The sequence below is a fragment of the Carcharodon carcharias genome, chromosome 3 (assembly GCF_017639515.1).
Source record: "Carcharodon carcharias isolate sCarCar2 chromosome 3, sCarCar2.pri, whole genome shotgun sequence".
NCBI classification, from domain to species: Eukaryota; Metazoa; Chordata; class Chondrichthyes; order Lamniformes; family Lamnidae; genus Carcharodon; species Carcharodon carcharias.
In genome coordinates this window covers 205,423,426-205,445,031 of record NC_054469.1, presented here as the reverse complement: position 1 = coordinate 205,445,031, position 21,606 = coordinate 205,423,426, and the positions used below count along the sequence as shown (strand labels likewise).

Genomic DNA, 21,606 nt, shown 5'->3' with positions numbered 1-21,606 from the left:
ATCCTGTGTCTTGGCTATCTGTAAACATCTCCCTTGGAGTGTAATACTTAGTGAAGCACATCCCAAATTCCTCATCCACCAATAGTCCCACACCTTAAGGCCAGCATCAAGTCTGCTTGGCCACAATGCAAAAATAAAAGCTAAAACCTTTCCAAACCAAGTTTGTAAATCAGAGAGCCATTTTACACACTGTTATGGTCTATGTGACGATCATCAAATCGAATTTACTGAACTACCCGAATGAGAAAACCAAAGGACAAATCCTCCCTTTGAGGATTTAGCCTCCAATCTTCAGACGACAGCAGCACCCAATCAACCTCAGTTCCATAGGCACAGTCTTCACCAAAATGACACACTTCTCCGGAACCAGTTCAGCATTGTTCACAACAATGATAGCATGGATATACCGACATTATCTTTTATCCTTATCTAAACCCTTGGTGTCAACCCAGTGCACTCTGTGTTGGCGCTGGTCAAAATATGATTTTAAAAAAAAAAACTGAAGCATGGCAGTAACTATTTTTCTTTTATTTCTGCACTCAGATCCAGCTTTGCTGCCCCTTCAGACTGCCTCCTCTACCTCACAGTATCTGAGTTTGGATAACACTGGTCTTTTATCTGGTTTCAACCAGTTTGTTTCTCCAGAAACATGGAGTTTCCATTTCAGTTTTGGTTCCCATTCCCCTAGAAACCTGAAGGTTTAGTTCTTCTGTCAGTTAGGGTCTGACCCAAAACAAAATAGATTCCATCACCCTTCCTCCCCTGTACTGCTTTTTTTGGTGGGAGGGGGGAAAAAGTTTCAAAAAGCAGCCAAATTCTTAATCATAAACATTTCAACATAGCTGCTTATACATTGGTAACATTTTTATCATTCCACAATTATAGATATCATATTTACAGAATTATAAGGGCTTAACAAATAACCAAACAAATGTGATCATTAGGATTCAGAGATCAACTTGCATGAATTCTTGGAGTTCAAATTTCCTGTAAACAATTTTTTTCCAGTGCGTTGATTCATTTTCTTTGTCGTCTAATTAGATCCACTCCTTTTTTCATTTTACATTATCGTTATGGTTCTTTAAAAGAGCTTTCTTTGTGCTCATGAACAGTGTGCTGGAGCTGCCCATACACTTTCTCTGGCTTTTCCTTGAGCTGCTGACCTTCCTGTTGAAATTTCTGTGGTTGCTCCTTGCATTGTTCCTCATAGAGCTGGTATTCAGGACTTGAGTTTTCTTTTCCAGAGACCACATTGTATTTGGTTTTTCTTTTGTATAAAATTTCTCAGCTTTTGTTGTAAATGTTTTGAGTTGAGGTTCAGACAATTCATTTCCTAAACTGAGCTTCCTTTTCAGTTCTGTATTCCTCATGTTGCCTTTTAGATTCTCTTAATACACTTATGGAATTGTACAACAGGATATCATCATTTACAGTTTTTTTGTAATAATTGTCCTTGGTTCTCTCTTTTCCCCATGCTGTGACCTCCTTGGTTCAACATTTAGCACTGTTCTTCCTCATCTACTTTGTTCAACTTTTATCACTTTGTCCACTTGTTTCAACATTGAGCATTGCTCCTACTTGTCCACATTGTGGCTGCCTTCCAAAATCTACATAGGGTGTGAAGTCTGGGCTACGGGACAGCATTCGTGAGGTCTTGCAATTTGTTTGGTCTGGCTAATCTTGTCAAGAACAACATTGCTGGTAATCCATCTGCCTTCTGGGTACTAGCTGCTATGAAGGAGAAATTTGCAATCCTATTGCTTCTTGTACTCTATATTCAACGATTTCCATTGCTCTTCTTTGAAGCTGGACGGACACCAAGCTGTCATCAGGGTTTCCTTTGCTGGTCTCGGTTCTTTCAATTTCAAAAACTGACTTGCTGCTCAGGTTCTAGCTCCCAATCTCCATTTTCTTCCAGGTCCGTATGATTTTTAATGTCTATTCTGAATTGCATCTGCAACTGACCGACATTGTTCAAATTTGGAAGCATTTTCAATTAATTTCTTTCATAGCTGACCATTCCTTTTGCTTTTCCAGGAGACACAGGTTTAATTCTGCCTCCTTTTGTGCAAGCAAGTCCCTTTTTTCTGTTTTTTTAAGTCCTCTTTAGCTGTTTTAAGAACTCCATTCTGTTTATTTCAATGTTCAGCTAAGAAAGCTTGGTAATACTTTTTCCACTGAGTTTGAACTTTTGCCAATTCAGCTTTAGCTGCTTTCTGAAGTTCTAATTTGAGTTTTTCCAGCTTTCTGAATTTCCTTCGATGCATGTTTCTTTCATTTATCATCACAGCCTTTTTAATACTGTTGCTATCTGCTTTGCCACATCTTGTAACTCTTTCAAGTACAAACACGTTTCCATCTGTTTCAGATGAAGTTACATTGTTTTGTAGTTTGCCATTGTGAGATTTGAACTCTTGATTTTGGGGTTACAAACCCAGTACCATAACCACTTGGCTATTTAGGCCAAGCCTTGCCACATCTTGTAAATGATTTGTATGCAGTTCTAGTTCAAGTTGTTTTAATGCCTCTTCAACTGCCAATATTTTTTTTCTTCCCTTAGCTTGATACTCCAGTCATTTTAAAACTAGCAAGCAGTGTGTCTAATTCTTCTGGCACATCTTTAGTAACAACATCAATCTTAGCAGTAGATTCCATAATGAGTAAATCTGTTTCTTCCAGTCAGCCAGCTTTTCCTGTAAGTACTAGTTTAGTGGACTTTCCTGAATCCAGTGCAGATGTCAATACTTTTTATTGTCATTTACCTTGCCTTTGTAAGTCTTTTTTTTCCTCTCAGCAAAAAACCCACAGCTCCAATAGGCAAATTAGGAGTCACACCAACGGTAACCAGAGCAGTGGTGAAGTCACATTTTCAATCAACCGTATACAAGAGAACATGTAAATAATTTCCATTAATACTTGGAGAGAAATTCATGTCACCTACTAACCTCTGTAACTGTGTCACCCCTGTATTTCTAAGGATAACAATTGACTTGCCCGCCTCGCCATGCAAAATGGGGTGCTTTACTCAAACAGAGAACTTTTCTGCACAAATCAAAAACCATGGGAGAAATTATCTGCTTATTATGCACTTTACCAATCTTCAGGTGGGGGAATGCCATGTGATTCTACATATTCTTGTTTTTCCACTTCCAACACCACCTTTACATGCTATTTTTATCATTAACAAAGGACACGTCAGTCACCTCGAATAAAACTTGTCATCTGGACTTCCTTTTTATCACCTGAGGAGTGCCTGTGTTTTCACCTTTGCCATGTTCCTCATCAGAGCCAGAATTTTTTTCATTATCAAACCTCCTTTCACTCCAGTTTCTAAGGAAGATTCCAAACCTGGGCCTGTTACTAATAGATGAGAGATTATCTTGAAACATGTAAGACCCTGAGGATTTGACAGGGTAGATGCAGGGAGGATGTATCCCTTTTATAGGGGAGACTAGAACTAGGATAGTTTAAAAATAAGTCTCCTATTTAAGACTGAGATGAAGAGAAATATTTTCTCCATGTTAGTTTGTGTAATTCTCTTCCCCAGAGAACAGTGGAGGTGGAATCACAAAATATTTTAAGCCTGAGTTAGGTTCTTATTGACAAGGGAGTCAAAGGGCAAAGGGAGCAAACAGGAAATTAGAGGTGAAGCCATAATCAGATCAGCCATAATCTGATCAAATGGTGGAGCAGGTTCAAGGGGACAAGTGGTCTACTCTTAATTCACATGTTCATATGTATGCTTGAGTCATTCATTTGTACCTAAAGCAGCTTCCTTTTATAAATTTTATGTTTTTCTAGGTGGGACCTTATTCCCAAAGCAACAATTTTTTCATCAGAATCACTTCCCTCCCTAAGATTCTCAGTCTTTTGTAGCCTTCATCGTTCTATATTACCTATCAAACACCAGTTCCTTTTGTCCAGCAAATCCCACAGGTCTGACCCTGTTTCCTTTTTAAAATTTCTAAATTTGTCTGTTGGCCTCTGGTACTGACATGAGCATTGAGAACAGAACTCTTCTCCATGCTGGAGAACAGCAATTAAACCCGAGTGCTCTTCTGAAAAGATGAGTACACCTCCAAAGCTTTCCCTATACATTCTGTAGGAGCGTAGCCTAATTCGGGTTTCTGACAATTTTCTCGAATGATTCCCTTTCAACTGAATTTGGGTATCAAGTGAATCTTCCTTGTCAAATCAAAACACGAGTTGGCCGTAGGTCATCTTCACCTTTTCTTCTCCAATGCACATTCGGAGCTTTTCTATTTCTAATTCTAAGTTTTCCCTTTCTAATCTTTTGCTTTTGAATTTTAATTGAAGTGTGGCTAGTTGCACTTAAGTATTAGCAGAAATATACTTTTATTCTTCTAGCTTCAAGTGACGAGCCAATTCTTCAATGATCTCTGCAGCCTTAACTCCTGATTTCAAACTGACTTCCATTTTCTCTGTTAGAGCCTTCAAATTATTATTTTTTTCATCAACTGTTTCAAGGCAAAGGGGAAAATCCTCTCTCCAGAGAGCATAAGCATCAAAGGTACTCTGGTGGTTTTTTATTTTTCTTCAATGTCTACCACAAAAATAAATGTGAGATCTTGGTTTAAATTCTGGAAAGTTCCAGTGAAACTGTTTCGCAGCCTAATTCTGATCAATCGAACCAACCAAAAGAATCAAATTTGCTGAATGACATCAACGGGAGAAGCAATGGACAAGATTTTACTTCTATAATTTCATTAATTGAACCAAATCAACATAGATTAGATTAATTAACAGGCAAATTGTGGTCAACATAAGCCTATAACTAGCCTATACTAAAATAGAGATATCAGATTTACTAGGCAGTCCCCTTCAGCATATGTGGCCCCAACTTTTAGTTGCAAAGCCCTGAACTTCCTCCGTTAGCATTCTTTCTCCTTTCCTTTGAGCCTTTAGCCTGTGATCCTTATCCAACAGCTGCTCCTAACTAACCTTATTTCTATGGCATGGTTTTCACCAAAATGACACACTTCTGCAGCACCTCCACTCCACTCTCAACTGAGTTCACGGTGTGGATCCACCAGCAACACTTCTCCGAACCCACTGTAACCACTCTGTGCACTGTATGATCGGTGCTGGTCAATCAATCCCTTTAAAATAACTGAAGCACTGGAGTAATTTTAATCTTTATCTTTGCTTCAAGATTCAGCCTTCCTATGCCTTCAGCCTGCCTGCTCTACATCACTGGATTTGAACTCTGATGGCTCTATCGTTTGTGGTCTCTACAGAAACCTAACGTTTCAGTCTCTCTTCCTAGAAACCTGAGTTCCAGTTTCCCTGTCAGTTCAAGTCTCATCCAAAAAATACAAGTTTTGAAATCATGGATTCCATCACACTACAAATGTTAGTGAATCACTCTTGTTCATTCCCTTAATGTCTGTCCTTGTGCTCCTTTGTAAAGTGACATGCATGCAGTCAATGGCACCCTGCACCATGGAGCAATGGATAATTTTCAAAGATGCCTGCTCACTCTGCTTGCTACACAAAAGGAGGCAAGTGTATCAGTCAGTGAATGTTGCAATGTGTTTGGGGGATGTGGCTGTCATAGTTGAATAGCTGGCAATGTTTGCAAGAAGAGAGATGAGTGAGAGGTTTGCTTCAGTGCTGTGCGAGGGTAAAGTGAATGTTTTGGGTATGAGTTTTAATTGATAAAGAATGTTGGTAGGTGAGTAGGAATGTGGTGCATGAACAGTGTCTGAGGATAATGGTGTGGTTGATGGGATATTTTATTTTAAGAGACATTTGTGTGAAGTCATTGAGCTTTTTGTGGCCCTGCATGCAGGTCCTTCAAGCTTGACTCCTGGCATTGGTCACCACAGCTATCTACTATCTCACTGCCTTTGGAGAATTTGTCTGGAGGACACTGCTCTCTTCCTCTGCACCTTCTCAACCAATGCCTCCAGTTCAGTGTTGGAAAATGTCAGAGCCCACACTCTCCCATGTTGTGCCATTCTTGTCTTATCCAGGTCCAAATTAATTGTGGAATGACTTCACCTGCTCCTAGCATGTATCAAAATCTTCAAGGTAAAAAGAAGAAAATTGACAGTCCCCAATGGGTTGGCTTTAAAGGGCGAGGTCTTGGGGCACAATGGGTAGCATCCCTGCCTCTGAGCCAGAAGCTCCAGGTTTGAGTTCCACTCCAGGACCTGATGGCCAGGGGAAGTGTTCATAATATGGCCAAACTGGTTGATTATGCTTCAAATCCTTCCAATACACCTATGGCAGGTGGTAAGAATGGGAGAGACTCCTGGTCAACCAAACTATGCTTGATGCAGAGTGGTGCCCTCAAGTTATAACCTTTGACTTCAGGCTACCAACCTGTTCTAGGAAAAGCAAGCGATGGGAAACAAATGTAAGCATGTGCTTCATCTGCCTCATCGAGTTTTTAGATATGGGAAGCTGTCTAAGTTCTCTTTAAGAAGAGCAAGCTAACTAACTGGAGCTGGTGTCTTTCGATTTTGGGTTCTCTGCTGAGGTGTGTATCTGCTCGATAGTACAACTAGCACTGGCTACGTGCTACAGGCATAATGAACAAGTAGCGCAAGGTGCGCTTTCTGCATCGGAAGCAACAGGCAAGTGGTAATCCAGAATCAACAGCTTCATGTCTCTTTGAGTATGGGGGTGCGGTGGTGCTGTTGTTGAGTTTAATCCCTCCACAGCTCTGGCCTGGCCAGATGAGCTGAATGTTTAACCTCTCCAGAAGTTGATTTCTCAAAACTATCTTTAGATCTCTTTGCTGCCTTATCAAGTTAATTAGGTGATGTTTGTAGAACAGTCCAATGTAACTCAACTGTACAGGATTCTTGAAATATAGTGTAGTGTGATTTACAATATTGAGCTGGCTGCTTGAAGGTGTTTGGATGCTGATCAGAACAGAATTATATGGTAGTATTCTCAGTTGAAAATTTAATGATTTCTGATTTTGAGAAAAGGTTGAATGGATGGTACCATAAGCCTAGGCATAGTATTCAAAGGGCAAATTCTGACCTAGTAAGCAGCTCAGTCAGACTAGGAAGATAATGGGTTTCATTCCCCATTCACTTAGTTATCTTACCTAAGGACTGGTAGGAACGCTACAATTGGGTTCAATATAGCTGGGTAAATTAGGGCTTCTGTTCCTAACCAGCTACTCCTATTGGAGATGAGTCTTCAAGGTAAAAGGAAGAATATTAGCAGATGATGAATAAATATAATTCAGCACATGGCAGTAGGACTAAGAACAAAGGGAAAAGTTCCTGAGCTATTGAATCCCCAGTGGATAATCATTTTGAATCTTTCATAGAATAGCATCAAATATTAGATATTTGGAGGAATAAGGCTATGGGGGAAAGATGTCTGTCACCTGGTTGGGTTTTTCCCCCCTCCCTAGCCCAAACTATACAATATGCAAGGTTATACAGAAAAATAATAAAAATAGAGCACACAGTAAGCTTATTGAAACAAAGATTTTGGGGTCTCCTGCTGTAATAACCTGAAAAATGATAGCAAGGGCTGCACAGTTAATGTTATCAGGAAAGGAGTCACCATGGAGCAGGGGAGGGGGGGGGGGGGGGGGGGGTGGATGGTCGGAGACTGAAGCTGAACCTTGGGGGATGCCAGTTCCATTATTACCCCAACATGAATTATATAATGGAGATCCAGTTCACTTAACCTTCAAATCCCCTCCAACACACCGAACCTGTACTACCTCTTGCTCGTTGTGTTCCTACATTTCCTGTATAAATGGGACAGGTGAAATTTCTGAACAAAGTCAAATTCGGCAAGGAAAGAGATTAAAGGGATATACAGGTGGTTACCTATCCTAATGGGTGAAGATGAGTTGGCTGCTGGATGTCTGAGGTGATTTGGTGTAATTCTGAACTGCTACAGTAGTGAGTGCCCGGGTCCATCCACTTTTTGACTCAACGTGGATCATTTGAGTGGGGTGCCTGTTGTGGTATGAGGGTCTGTCACATTTTGGGTTAATGTAGGACTGAATACAGTACCACCTACATAGTGATGTAAGAAGGCACAAGACCCAGTCCCAGGGATCAGTGGCGTTGAGCAGAGATATGTATAGATCTGAGCGTGGAGACAGCTCCTAGCATGTTCCTTTTACTGTACATAAATAGTGTTCTCAGTTAATAAAGGCTTAGTTAACCTACAGAAGACTAATTAATCTTCTTTTGAGACATACAGATCCATAACCAACACCCTCACAACATGGCAGCAGTGGGATTAAAAATGCAGGACCTTGCTAAAATGCAGAGGCAAACTGAAATGCTGGAAGACTAAGAAAAACTTCAAAGCTTTCTGACTTAAAAAGCAGAGGCACAAAGGAAAGAATTGCCTGAAAATGCTCCAGAGAAAGCCCTGGAAGCTGAATGCAGAGACTTAAAATTCCTTACTGCAGCAGAAAATGTCATTGAATTTCTTTGGTATTCCAGCTTCAGAGTGCAGAGCCTGCAAGGTTGAGTTAAACCTTTTAAAATTCTAGACTGCAACAAGCCCTGAGAGCTCAAAGTAATTCAGCATCAGAAGTACAGTTGAAAGAAACCCATTGCTAAAAGCTAATCCCTGAGTTGGAGCCTGAACACGTGGCCTCAGCTCATCAGGAGAAAAAAAAAAAGTGAAAAAGAATTAACTAAATACTTCAGAACCGTCACGACTGTCAAGCTTGGCATAAAGCAAGCAGAAGCTAGAATTTGACTGACTCGTGAGTCTAAAAAGTAAAACACTGAACAAAAGGAGTCAGTTGGAACCCGATCCAGGCAACAATTGTTTAAATTTTCTTTTCAAGGAGAGTGCCCTTGCCATCATGCAGAGCCCACCAAAGCTGACAATTGAACAGCAACGCCATCTTGAAATCCATAAAAAGTTTAAAAACTGAAAGAGAATGGAATCTCCTTTCAGCACAAGTCTCTGATTTAAACCCCCTAGATGGTGCAAGATTCTTGTTTCCTGCTGAGTTAAAACATATGCAATGTGAGCCCACCGAAACCCAACAATCGCGGAAAATCGAGCAGAGAGAATAAAAACGGTTACTGCACAGCCATTCTTAAAAGGGCAGCAATGTTTAAAGTTATAACTGCAAAAAAAAAAATGATGGACCAAAAGTCTAACTTGCCAGATAGGCTTAGCCCTGAGATGAGTCCAACTTAATGACAAACTGGATGTCCTTGAAGGGAATTTTGAAATTATTGGAGTGCATCAGGTCTAAGCTCAATCTGAAGAAGTCCAGTCAGTGTGGTGTTGAGCAGAGACATGCATAGACCTGAGCATGGAGACAGCTCCTAGCTTGTGTAAATAGTTCTAGTAGTTAATAAAGACTTAATTAACCTACAGAATACTAAGATTTCTTTGAGACATACAGATCTGTAATCAACACCAGGATAGAGGGTTGCCCCTAGAAGTGGCACCCTCACCCAAGGCTCTTCTGGTATGCTACTGCAGCGAACTCCATCAGCAAATTGTCCTATCTGCCTGCCAACAGGCTGCAGTGAGACCCTTGAAGCCCATATCAAGGTAGATTCCAAATGTGCTTGTTTGTAGACGTATGGAGGCCAGGTTTCAATACCATTATTTATAATAATGCTGAAAGAGCCCACAGCTGTGTTTAGCATTTTTTTTTAGCACAAAGTCGAGGCTGACATTCCAGTGCAGTACTGAGGATTTCTTTTTACGTGGAATTACATATAGCATTAAAACAAGCCATTAGATCCAACTGCTCTATGCTGCATTTCTGCTCTGATTCTCCTCTCATTTTTATCCCTGTCTCTATCTATCTCTCTCCCCTTCTCCCTGACATATACATTAAACCTCTTGTGTCAGTACTAACTTCAACCACTTTGGCAGTTAATTCCATATTTCAGTACTGTAAAGCAATTCCTCCTAAACTATGCATTTTATCTGTTAGTGGCTATCTTCTATTTAGTGCCTGTGTTCTGGTCTCTATGAAGATATGAATTTGCTCAAAATTGAATTCAAAAACCCTTTAAAAACAAGCTTGTATTTATATCACATTTGACACCTTTAGGATATCTCAAAACATTTCAATATCCACTTTTGTTGTTGGTATGTTAATAGCCAAATTACACAATGATACCATTAACAGCCATGAGATGAACGACCAGTTAACCTGTTCTTAAGTTGCTTGAGCTTAGTATTGGTAGGATGCCAGGAGATCTCTCCTGCTCTTCTTCAAATCGTGCTTTTACATTCATGTGAACACGCAGTTTAATGCCTCATCCGAAAGACAATACTTCCAAGAGTGTAGCACTTCAGCCTAGATTGTGTTCGAGTCCTGACGGCGTGTATGAGCCTCTAAGCTACTGCATCAGAGGCAAATATTACCACTGAGCCAAACTCTTAGATTTCTTTCACATTTACCCTATTACTGTGCTTTATTGGACCTACCTGATCTTGGATGGCAGATAGGAAACCATTTTCATGCCTCATTTGTCACATTGTGCTTGAAAGAAAAATGCCAAGTAGCAGAGCTGCAGAATGGTTTAAAAAAAAATCTTTCTTTTGTCTAAGCAGTTGTTTCATTTGGAAATGAGACAGAGTAATCCATGACTAAAGGTTGACAAATTAGTGGAGTGAATAGCCATGGCAGATTAACAGCATTAGGAACAGAGTTTACTTTTCATACAACAGCTCCCTCTTGAGGCCATTTGCAATGCAACATATGGAAAGACAATCCATGTGTTTGTAATCTTTGGGTCAAATCTTCCCGTCTCTGGGTTGCCGGAGACCAGACGTACGAATGAAGATGCCTGTCAGGGTCCTGTGAAATTCCTGATGTGCGGATCTATGTGGGAATTGTCCAGAAGTTTAAACTTCCAATGGGCAACTCTTTTTCCCCTGTGTCCCAAAACCCCCCCCCCCCCACCCCACCCCCCCACCCTGCCCAGGACCCTCAGCGAATGTCTTCAGCACAAAGCTAGAATTGAAGACTTCAAACAGTTCTGTGGTACTTAACTGAATAGTTCCTCAGGAACCATTTATACAGTTTTAAAACCTAATCTAACACCTGGGTAACTCCACAACACACTACCCCCAACTACCCAAACAACCCTCTGACCCGGCTATCCCTGACCCCAAGTGACTAACCCACTGACTGCTACCTGAATCAGCGTACCACTAACTAACCTCTGATTGCCTGAATACCCGAACACAGTTCAGTTAGCCCCTAACCAGGCGACTACCCCTGACCAGACTGGGCTATCCCTCCCAACCTGACCTAACTACCTCCTGAGCTGACTATCAATTACAGCCACCGCACCTCCTATCCACCTACCTACCTCACGCACCTCTCCAACCCTGCTCGCCTTGCCCATTCACCTACTTACTAACATTCAAGGACTGGACCTTGCTATTGCTGTTTTTTTAAAAAAAAGGTAGGGGAGGTGTGTCCTGTCTTCCCCTGTCTCTACTCCACTCCCATTAAAAATAGGAGTCAAACTACTGTAGTTGTTGTTGATGGAGGACCAATTTCCTGAATCTTTCGAGCCGTGGTGGCAATGATGAGCGGATTGTCACTATACTCGAAAATTCCCCCAACTTGATGCTGCTGTAGGTTTCTTCTGGCACCTTCTGATCCCAGCTGTCAATCTATTCACCATTGCCACCACTGCTCACAAGATTCAGAAAATTGGTCCTCCATCAACAATTTCTCCAATAATTTAACCCCTATTTTTAACTGGAGGCTGAATAACTGGGAGAGAATCTCAAGTCTACATCAAACAAGTGGATCACCCTCTCAAATGATTGGTTGCTGACCCAACAGAGTTTGCAGTTTGCCTATTGATAGAAAATCAGGGGGTGGTACCATAGAGCTCCAATTGTAGCAAGAGGCCCAAGAAGGCACAAATAATGTGCAGAATGTTATATTCTTTTTCCCTGAAGGGAAATGCAGGTCTCAACTTTAACAAAATAGATCATTGCCCCAGTTCCAGCAAGCCATTGTGCCATTTGGAAGGTAGGTACCTTGCAGAATGCGAAGTTCTCAGCCCTTGTGACTTCGACTGGGCCTTTGGCTGGGCAGGATTCCCATCTCCAGACAAGGCCTAAAGCTGTCCCCTCGGATTGCGAGCAAGGAATGGAAGGACCTGGACACCTCTTCAATAGAGCTTCACATCTATCGAATTTTGGAATGTGTTCTAAGACTGGGTCCTATCCAGACTGTGACCCTCACTTGGGTGAACATTCTCTCTACAATTTCCCTGGCCCCAAGATTTTAACCTTACATGAGCTCAACCTTTTAAAAGTTCCTTTCCATTTTAGGGTTTGTTCTCACTGAGTGGAGTTTCAATTGACCACAGGCAACGATGTTCCAATAACTGTTTTAAATAATGTGGTATAGAGTTATATACAATTTTACAGCACCAATTCAGGCCATTTGGCTCAACTGATCTAGACCAGTGCTTCTGCCCCCACCATGCATCATCTCAAGCTATCATCATATCCTCCTATTCCTTTTTCTCTAGCATACTTATCTAGCTTCCCTTAAATGCATTTATTTTAATTGCCTCAAACATCCCATGTTTCACATCTAGTCAGTCACTGAGTAAAGAAATCTTCCCTCCATTTATTTTTTGATTTATAAGTGACTATCTTCTATTTATAGTTTTGGATTGTGCCTCAAGTGAAAACATTGTAGGGGAATAGGCCAATTAGCCCATTGAGTCTGTTCTATCATTGAATGATTGTGATGTAACTCTATATCCTTTAATATCTTTGGATAACTATTGATCCTCAGACTTAAAATTTACAATTAATGTAGCTGTTTGTGGAAGAGAGTTCCAAGCTTCAATCACATTTTGTATGTGGAAGTGTATCCTGATTTCACTCCTGAAAGGTCTAGGCTCTAATATTTAGACTTTGCCCTAACTCCCAATAAGCAGAAATAGTTTATTGCTGTTGACCCTATCTATTCCCTCTAATATCTTAAAAACTTTGATCAAATCACTCTTTAATTTCTAAATTCCAGGGAATAAAGCCCTAGTTTGTGTAATCTCTCCTTGCAATTTAACCCTTTAGAATCTATGTATCATTCCAGTAAACCTATGCGGCATCCTCTTCAAAGCAAATATATCTTTCCTAAGATGTGATGAGGTCTGGTCTAACGAGATCTTTGTATAGCTGTAGCATAAGCTCTACCCAATGGTGTTCTAGTCTCTATGTCCACTCTGTCAAGCACCTTCAGATGGTTAAAGATCTCTATTGGGGTCACCCCTTAGCCTTCTCACCACCTATAGAAAGAGTTGCAGCCTGTTCAACCTATCCTAATTAGTTGTACCCTCACATTTCTGATTCATGAGTCCAAATCACTTATGTAGATAATTAGAGCTGGAAAATTGGAGTTTTTTATTTTTAAATGAAAATAGTGTGATGTGCATACTTCAAAAAAATTAAATTTATGATGTTGCATGTTTAGAAAGAAAAAAAAACTTGCATTCATATGGTGCCTTTCACTACCACAGGATGCCTCAAAGTGCTTTACAGCCAATGAAGTAATTTTGAAGTGTAGTCACCATTGCAACGTAGGAAATACAGCAGCCAATTTGTGCACAGGAAGGTCCCACAAACCATGTGAAAATGACCAATTAGTATACTTCTGTAATGTTGAGGTATATGTTGGCCAGGACTTGATTTTAATCTAAAACAGTGCCATAGGTCACTTACATCTACCTGAGAGTGCCGACGGGGTCACGGTTTCATGTCTCATCTAAAAGATGGCACCTCTGACAATGTAGCATTCCCTCACTACTGCACTGTAGTGTCAGCTTAGATTTATGTCCTCGTGTTTTGAAGTGTGACTGAATAATTTCCAACAACATTATAGACATTATTACATCTTCACACTGAACCACATGCAAATTGGAATAAGGTAAATGCGTGGCTCAAAAATTGGTGTGGGAGAAATGGGTTCCAATTCATGGGGCGTTGGCACCAGGACTGGGGAAGGAGAGAGCTGTTCCGTTGGGACGGGCTTCATTTGAACCATGTTGTTACCAGTGTCCTGTCGAATCATATAACTAGGGTTGTAGATAGGACTTTAAACTAATTAGTGGGGGGAGGGTTCAATTGAAGGGAAGTTTAAAAAATCAAAAATAAATGAGAGAGCGGAGATGCAGGGTAGTGAAGAGATGAATGATAATCAAAGAGTGACAGGAAGGAGAAGAAAATATAAGCAGAAGAGTGCAGCAGAAATTAGAACCAGAATGAGCAATAATGGGAGGAAGTCAAAGCTTAAGGCTTTTTATCTGAATGCACACAGCATTTGTAACAAGATAGATGAGTTGACTGCACAAATAGAAATAAATGAATATGAATTGACAGCTATTACAGAGACATGGTTGCAGGGCGACCAAGAATGGGAACTCAATATTCAAAGGTATTTTACCTTCCAGAAAAATAGGCAAAAAGGAAAAGGAGGTGGGGTAGCTTTGTCAATAAAGGAAGGTATCAGTGCAGTGGTGAGTAGTGATATAGGTGCAATAGATCATGATGTGGAATCAGTTTCGATGGAAATGAGGAATAGCAAGGGGAAGAAGTCACAGGTGGAAGTCGTCTATAGACTCCGAAGAGTTGCCTCACTGTAGGACAAAGTATAAATCTGGAAATAATGAAGGTGTGTAAGAAGGGTTCTACAATTGTCATGGGTGATTTTAATCTGCATGTTGATTGGACAAATCAGATTGGCAGGGTTAACGTGGAAGGTGAATTTGTAGAGTGCATCAGGGATTGTTTCTTAGAGCAATACATTGCAGAACCTACCCGGGAACAGGTTATTTTAGATCCAGGAATGTGTAATGAGGTGAGATTAATAAGAGATATCGTGGTTAAGGATCCTCTAGGAAGTAGTGATCACAACATGGTAGAATTTCAAATTCAGTTTGAGGGCAAGCAAATAAGGACAATTACAGAGGTATGAACAAAGAGTTGTCTAAAGCAGGCTGGGAAAATAGACTAAGGGGAAGGTCAGTGGATGAGCAGTGGATGACGCTCAGCAAAAATTTATTCTGGTCAAAAAGAAGGACTCGATGAGAAGGATGAACCACCCGTGGTTAACAAAGTTGATCAAGGAGAATATCCAATCAAAAACTGAGGCTTTCAAAGCAGAAAAAAATGAGTGGTAAAGGCCAAAGGATTGGGATTTCTTTAGGAACCAGCAGTGGATGACCTAAAACCTAATAATGAGGAAGAAAATTGATTATGAAAGTAAATTGGCAAGAAATATAAAAACAAACAGCAAGAGCTTCTATGGGTGTATAAAAAGAGAGAAAGTGGCTAAAGTGAGTGCGGGACCCTTGGAGGATGTGACTGCAGAATTGATAATGGGGAACAGGGAAATGGCAGATAATTTAAACCAATATTTTGCATTGGTCTTCATGGTGGAGGACACTATAAACATCCTAAAGATATCAGAAAAGCAAGGAGCTAATGGGAGGAAAGATCTTGTAACAGTGTCTATCACGAGTGACGAAGTATTTGACAAACTAATGGGACTAAAAGTAGAGAGGTCACCAGGACCTGATGGACTGCATCCAAGGGTTCTAAAGGAAGTGGCTGCAGGGACAGTGGAGGCATTGATCAAAATATTCCAGAACTCACTGGATTCCAGGAGGGTCCCAGCAGATTGGAAAACTGCTAATGTGCCATCCCTGTTCAAGAAGGGTGAGAGACAAAAAGTAAGAAACTATAGGCCAGTCAGCCTAATATCTGCTGTTGGGAAAATACTAGAGTCCATTATTGAGGAAGAAATAGGACATTTCAAAAAGCTTAACGCAATTAGCATGATTTTGTGAAAGGGAAATTATGCTTGACAAATTTGCTAGAGTTCTTTTAGTATATAACAATCAGAGTTGATAAAAGATATCAGATTTAGTGTATTTGGATTTCCGGAAGGCATTTGATAAGGTGCCACATAAAAGGTTATTGCACGAGATCGAAGTTCACCATATCAGGGGTAATGTATTAGCATGGATTGAGGATTGGTTAACACACACAAGACAGACAGTTGGGATTAATGGGTCTTTTTCAGGTTGGAAAGACGGAACTAGTGGAATGCCGCAAGGATCAGTCCTAGGGCCTCAATTATTTACTATCTATATTATTGACTTGGAAGGGGCAGAGTGTAATGTTTCCAAATTTGCTGACGATACAAAAGTAGGCGGGAAGGCATGTTGTGATGTGGACCTAAAGAATCTGCAAGGGGATATGGATAGGTTGAGTGAGTGGGTAAAAACTTGGCAGATGGAGTTTAATGTAGGAAAGTGTGAGGTCATACACTTTGGTAGAAAGAATCAAAAGGCAGACTATTATTTAAATGGAAAGAGACTCCAAAAAATGCAGCACAGAGGGATCTGGGTGTTCTTCTGCATAAAGCATAAAATATTAGCATGCAGGTGCAGCAAGAAATTAAGAAGGCAAATGGAATTTTGGCCTGTATTGCTCAGGGGTTGGAGTTTAAAAATAGGGAAGTCTTGTTACAGCTGTATAGGGTGTTGGTGAGGCCACACCTGGAGTACTGTGTACAGTTTTGGTCCCCTGTATTTAAGAAAGGATATACTGGTATTGGAAGCTGTTCAAAAGAGATTCACTAGGCTGATTCCTCGGATGAAGGGGTTGACTTATCAAGAACGGTCAACAGGTTAGGCCTTTATTCATTAGAGTTTAGAAGAATGAGGGGTGATCTTATTGAAAGGTACAAGATTCTGAGGGGGCTTGACAAGGTAGGCATTGAGAAGATGTTTCCACTAGTGGGGAAATCTCAAACTAGCTCACATAGTTACAGAATAAGGTGATACTCATTTAAAACTCAGGTGCGAGAGAATTTCTTCTTTTGGAAGGTAGTGAATGTCTGGAATTCTCCACCCCAGAGAGTTGTGGAGGCTAGATCACAAAGTATTTAAAGAGGAGGTAAATAGATTTTTGAAATATCGGTGAGTTGAGGGCTATGAGGAGCTGGTATAAAAAAGGAGTTGAAGCCTGGGCAGATCAGCCATGATCTTATTGAATGGTGGGGCAGGCTAGAGGGGCCAAATGACCTACTCCTATTTCTTATGTTTCTGACTCAGAGGCAACAGTGCTACCACCTAAGTCACAGCTCACACTAGGGAATTGTCAAAGTCAACAGGTTAATATGAAAACACATATAATGGGGGATATTTTTGGGGATACGAGGTGCTTAATTGTAGCAGCTTATCAATTCTAAATCCCTGTCGAAGTCGTCATGAGCACGATGTACCTTATGTGGTCACGAGTAATGCAGGATCTGATACACAATGGTCCTTGAACTTTTTTGGATGAAGGACCCCTTTTCAAATGGACTAGGTATCAAGGGCAGCCCAGCTAAATTAGAATACTGTATCATACTCAGAATATGAAAATGTTGCATGTAAAGAGCTTTTCAATATTGCTTTTAACAAAACAGATGTTTACTTACAGATATCAGTTAGAGGGATGTGTCTGTTTCTCACTGCAGAGTCCGTCCATCCTTGGCAGAAGCCTGAAGAGAGCAGGGACCTGGGGTGTATTACAAGTGAAAAATAATTGGCTTGCATTGCTATCATCCTTAACACACACACAAACACACACACATAGACAGACATGGGGCGCCTCTGCATGGAAAATGCCATAAGACCATAAGATATAGGAGCAGAAATTAGGCCATTCGGCCCATCAAGTCTGCTCCGCCATTCAATCATGGCTGATAAGTTTCTCAACCCCATTCTCCTGCCTTCTCCCCGTAACCTTTGATCCCCTTACCAATCAAGAACCTATCTATCTCCGACTTAAATACACTCAATGACCTGGCCTCCATAGCCTGCTGTGGCAATGAATTCCATAGATTCACCACTCTCTGGTTAAAGAAGTTTCTCCTCATCTCTGAGGCTGTGCCCTCGGGTCCTAGTCTCTCCTACTAATGGAAACATCTTCCCCACATCCACTCTATCCAGGCCTTTCAGTATTCTGTAAGTTTCAATCAGATCCCCCCTCATCCTTCTAAACTCCATCAAGAATAGACCCAGAGTCCTCAAATGTTCTTCATATGTTAAGCCTTTCATTTCCTGGGATTGTTCTCATGAACCTCCTCTGGACCCTCTCCAGGGCCAGCACATCTTTCCTGAGATACGGGGCCCAAAATTGCTCACAATATTCTAAATGTGGTCTGACCAGAGCCTTATAAAGCCTCAGCAGCACATCCCTGCTTTTATATTCTAGTCCTCTCAAAATAAATGCCAACATTGCATTTGCCTTCCTAACTACCGACTCAACCTGCAAGTTAACCTTAAGAGAATCCTGGACTAGGACTCCCAAGTCCCTTTGCACTCCAGATTTCTGAATTCTCTCCCTATTTAGAAAATAGTCTATGCCTCTATTCTTCCTACCAAAGTGCATGACCTCACACTTCTCCACGTTGTATACCATCTGCCACTTCTTTGCCCATTCTCCTAACCTGTTCAAATCCTTCTGCAGCCTCCCCGCCTCCTCAATACTATCTGTCCCTCCACCTAGCTTTGTGTCATCTGCAAACTTAGCCAGGATGCCCTCAGTTCCTTCATCTAGATCATTAATGTATAAAGTGAAAAGTCCTAACACTGACCCTGTGGAACTCCACTAGTCACCGGCCGCCATCCTGAGAAGGACCCCCTCATCCCCACTCCCTGCCTCCTGCCAGACAGCCAATCTTCTATTCATGCTAGTACCTTGCCTCTAACACCATGCACTCTTATCTTACTGAGCAACCTCCTGTGCGGCACCTTGTCAAAGGCCTTCTGGAAGTCCAAGTGGATAACATCCATTGACTCTCCTTTGTCTAACCTACTCGTTACCTCCTCAAAGAATTCTAACAGATTTGTCAGGCATGACCTCCCCTTGATGAAACCATGCTGACTTTGCCCTATTTTACCATGCACTTCCAAGTATTCTGAAATCTCATCCTTAATAATGGACTTTAAAATCTTACCAACGACCGAGGCCAGGCTAATCGGCCTGTGATTTCCAGTCTTTTGCCTCACTCCCTTCTTAAACAGGGGGGTTACATTAGTGATTTTCCAGTCCTCTGGGACCCTCCCTGACTCCAGTGATTCCTGAAAGATCACCACTAACGCCTCTACTATCTCTTCAGCTATCTCCTTCAGAACTCTGGGGTGTAATCCATCTGGCCCAGGTGATTTATCCACCTTCAGACCTTTCAGTTTTCCTAGCACCTTCTCCTTGGTAATGGCCACCATACTCATCTCTGCCCCCTCTCTTGAACTTTGGGGATGTTACGCGTGTCTTCCACTGTGAAGATTATGCAAAGTACCTATTCAGTTCCTCTGCCATTTCTTTGTTCTCCACTACTACTTCTCCAACGTCATTTTCCAGAGCCCAATGTCCACTTTTGCCTCTCTCTTACCCTTTATATATCTAAAAAAACTCTTGCAATCTTCTTTTATATTACTGGCTAGTTTACCCTCATATTTAATCTTCTCCCTCCTTATTTCTTTTTTAGTTGTCCTCTGTTGGTCTTTGTAGGCTTCCCAATCCCCTGGTTTCCCACTGCTCTTCGCCGCATTGTATGCTTTCTCTTTAGCTTTTATGCTGTCCCGGACTTCCCTTGTCAGCCATGGTTGCCTCGTCCTCCCTTTAGTATGCTTCTTCTTCCTTGGGATGAATTTTTGCTGTGTCTCCCAAATTACTCCCAGAAACTCCTGCCATTGCTGTTCCACTGTCTTTCCTGCTAGGCTCATCTCCAAGTCAATTCTGGCCAGCTCCTCCCTCATGCCTCTGTAGTTACCTTTATTCAACTGTAATACTGTTACATCTGATTCCAGCTTTTTCCTCTCAAATTGCAGGGACTTTAATAGCCTCTCCTGGGCTCTCCTTTTTTTTCAGTTTTTTCATAATTTTCCATGAAGTTGAATCCCCCCCCCCCATACTAACCTGCTGCTTTGTTTCCCATTAGTCATACTTCTTTGAGTTTTACCCTTCCCTGCGCCCGCCCCCACCCCCCGCCACTTTCTAGTTTAAAGTCCTGTTGACCATCCTATTTACCCTTTTCGATAGAACATTGGTCCCAGATCAGTTCAGGTGGAGACCGTCCCAATGGTACAGATCCCTCCTGTTCCAATACTGATGCCAGTGCCCCACGAAATGGAACCCCTCTTTCCCGCACCACTCCTTTAGCCACGTGTTTACTTCCCTTATTCTCGCGTCCCTATGTCAATTTGCACGTGGCTCGGGTAGTAATCTGGAGATTATAACCCTTGAGGACCTGTTCTTTAATTTAGTTCCTAGTTCCTGATAATCCCAAAACAGGTCCTCTTTCCTAGTCTTACCTATGTAATTTGTCCCGACGTGGACCACAACAACTGGATCCTCCCCCTCCTTTCAAGCCGGTCAGAAATATCCCTCATCCAGGCACCGGGCAGGCAACAAACCATGCAGGACTCTTGATCCTGCTTACAAAGGATACTATAAATTCCCCTAATTATAGAATCCCCTACAACTACCACTTGTCTTTTTGCTCCCCCCTCTTGGAATGGCCTCCTGTGCCACGGTGCCATAGTCAGCTGGCTCATCTTCCCTACAGCCCTGTTCCTCATCCACACAGGGAGTAAGTACCTCGTACCTGTTGGACAAGGTCAAGAGCTGAGGCTCCTCTGTTCCTGAACACAGGATTCCTCTACCTGCCTCACTTGCAGTCACACCCTGCTGACCCTGACCGAACTTGAGATACTTAACCTACCAGGTGTGACCACCTCCTGAAACAAAGTGTCCAGGTAACTCTCCCCCTCCCAGATGTGCCGCAGAGTCCGGAGCTCGGACTCCAGCTCATCAATTCTGAGCTGGAGTTCCTCCAGCAACCAACATTTGCTGCAGATGTGGTCACTGCGGCTCGCAATGGGATCTGCCAGCTCCCACATCATACAGCCACAGCACATCACCTGCCCAGCCATCTCGACTTAGATAATTAATTTATTAATTAGCTTTGCAGTGTTTTTTCTTTCAAATTTGGTGCAGATTTCCTACCAGCCAATCAGGTCACAGCTTTCCTGTGACATCACTTTTTTCAGTTTTGGCTTCAGTTACTCTGTGCCCCGAGGTCACCGCTCTGGTGCTCCTCCCTCCGAGTCTGCTCCCTGGAGACTAGGCCGTGAATCCCCGAGGTAAGCTAGATTTATACTCACCGCTCCGGTGCTCCTCCCTCTGAATCTGCTCCCAGGATTTACTCACCAATCAGCTGCTTTTTCTTTTAAAATCCACTTTCAGAAGAGTATCCCTCACAGGTCTGGTGCACTCCTGAAGGCACTGCCTCTTCCTCGCTCTCCTTTTTTTTAGGTTTGAGGAGGAGGGAGGGATGGAAACACTACAGCAATGTAATGTTTGGGGCTATTCCGTTCTTTGACAGTGGGTCCTCCTCGATTACCTCCTGAGTTGCAGCGGCTGCGGTGATTTCTCCCAGAATGCTTCAGTCACTTCTCACCAGCGCCCTCTGTTGGATGCTCTTCCTCCTGTTGAATGCAAGAGTCCTTCTCCTCGATTACCTCCTGAGTTGCAATGGCTGCGGTGACTTCTCCCAGAATGCTTCAGTCACTT

General features: G+C 41.9%; 1 long non-coding RNA gene across 1 annotated transcript; it reads right to left on the bottom strand.

The window, feature by feature from the left end:
* Positions 1-460: 460 nt before the first annotated feature.
* LOC121276535 lies at positions 461-21,292 on the bottom strand. The gene is made up of 3 exons (XR_005942678.1): positions 21,244-21,292; positions 17,465-17,544; positions 461-2,808 (listed from the first exon to the last, which is right to left on the bottom strand). It is a non-coding gene; the product is annotated as an uncharacterized LOC121276535 (long non-coding RNA).
* Positions 21,293-21,606: the final 314 nt, after the last annotated feature.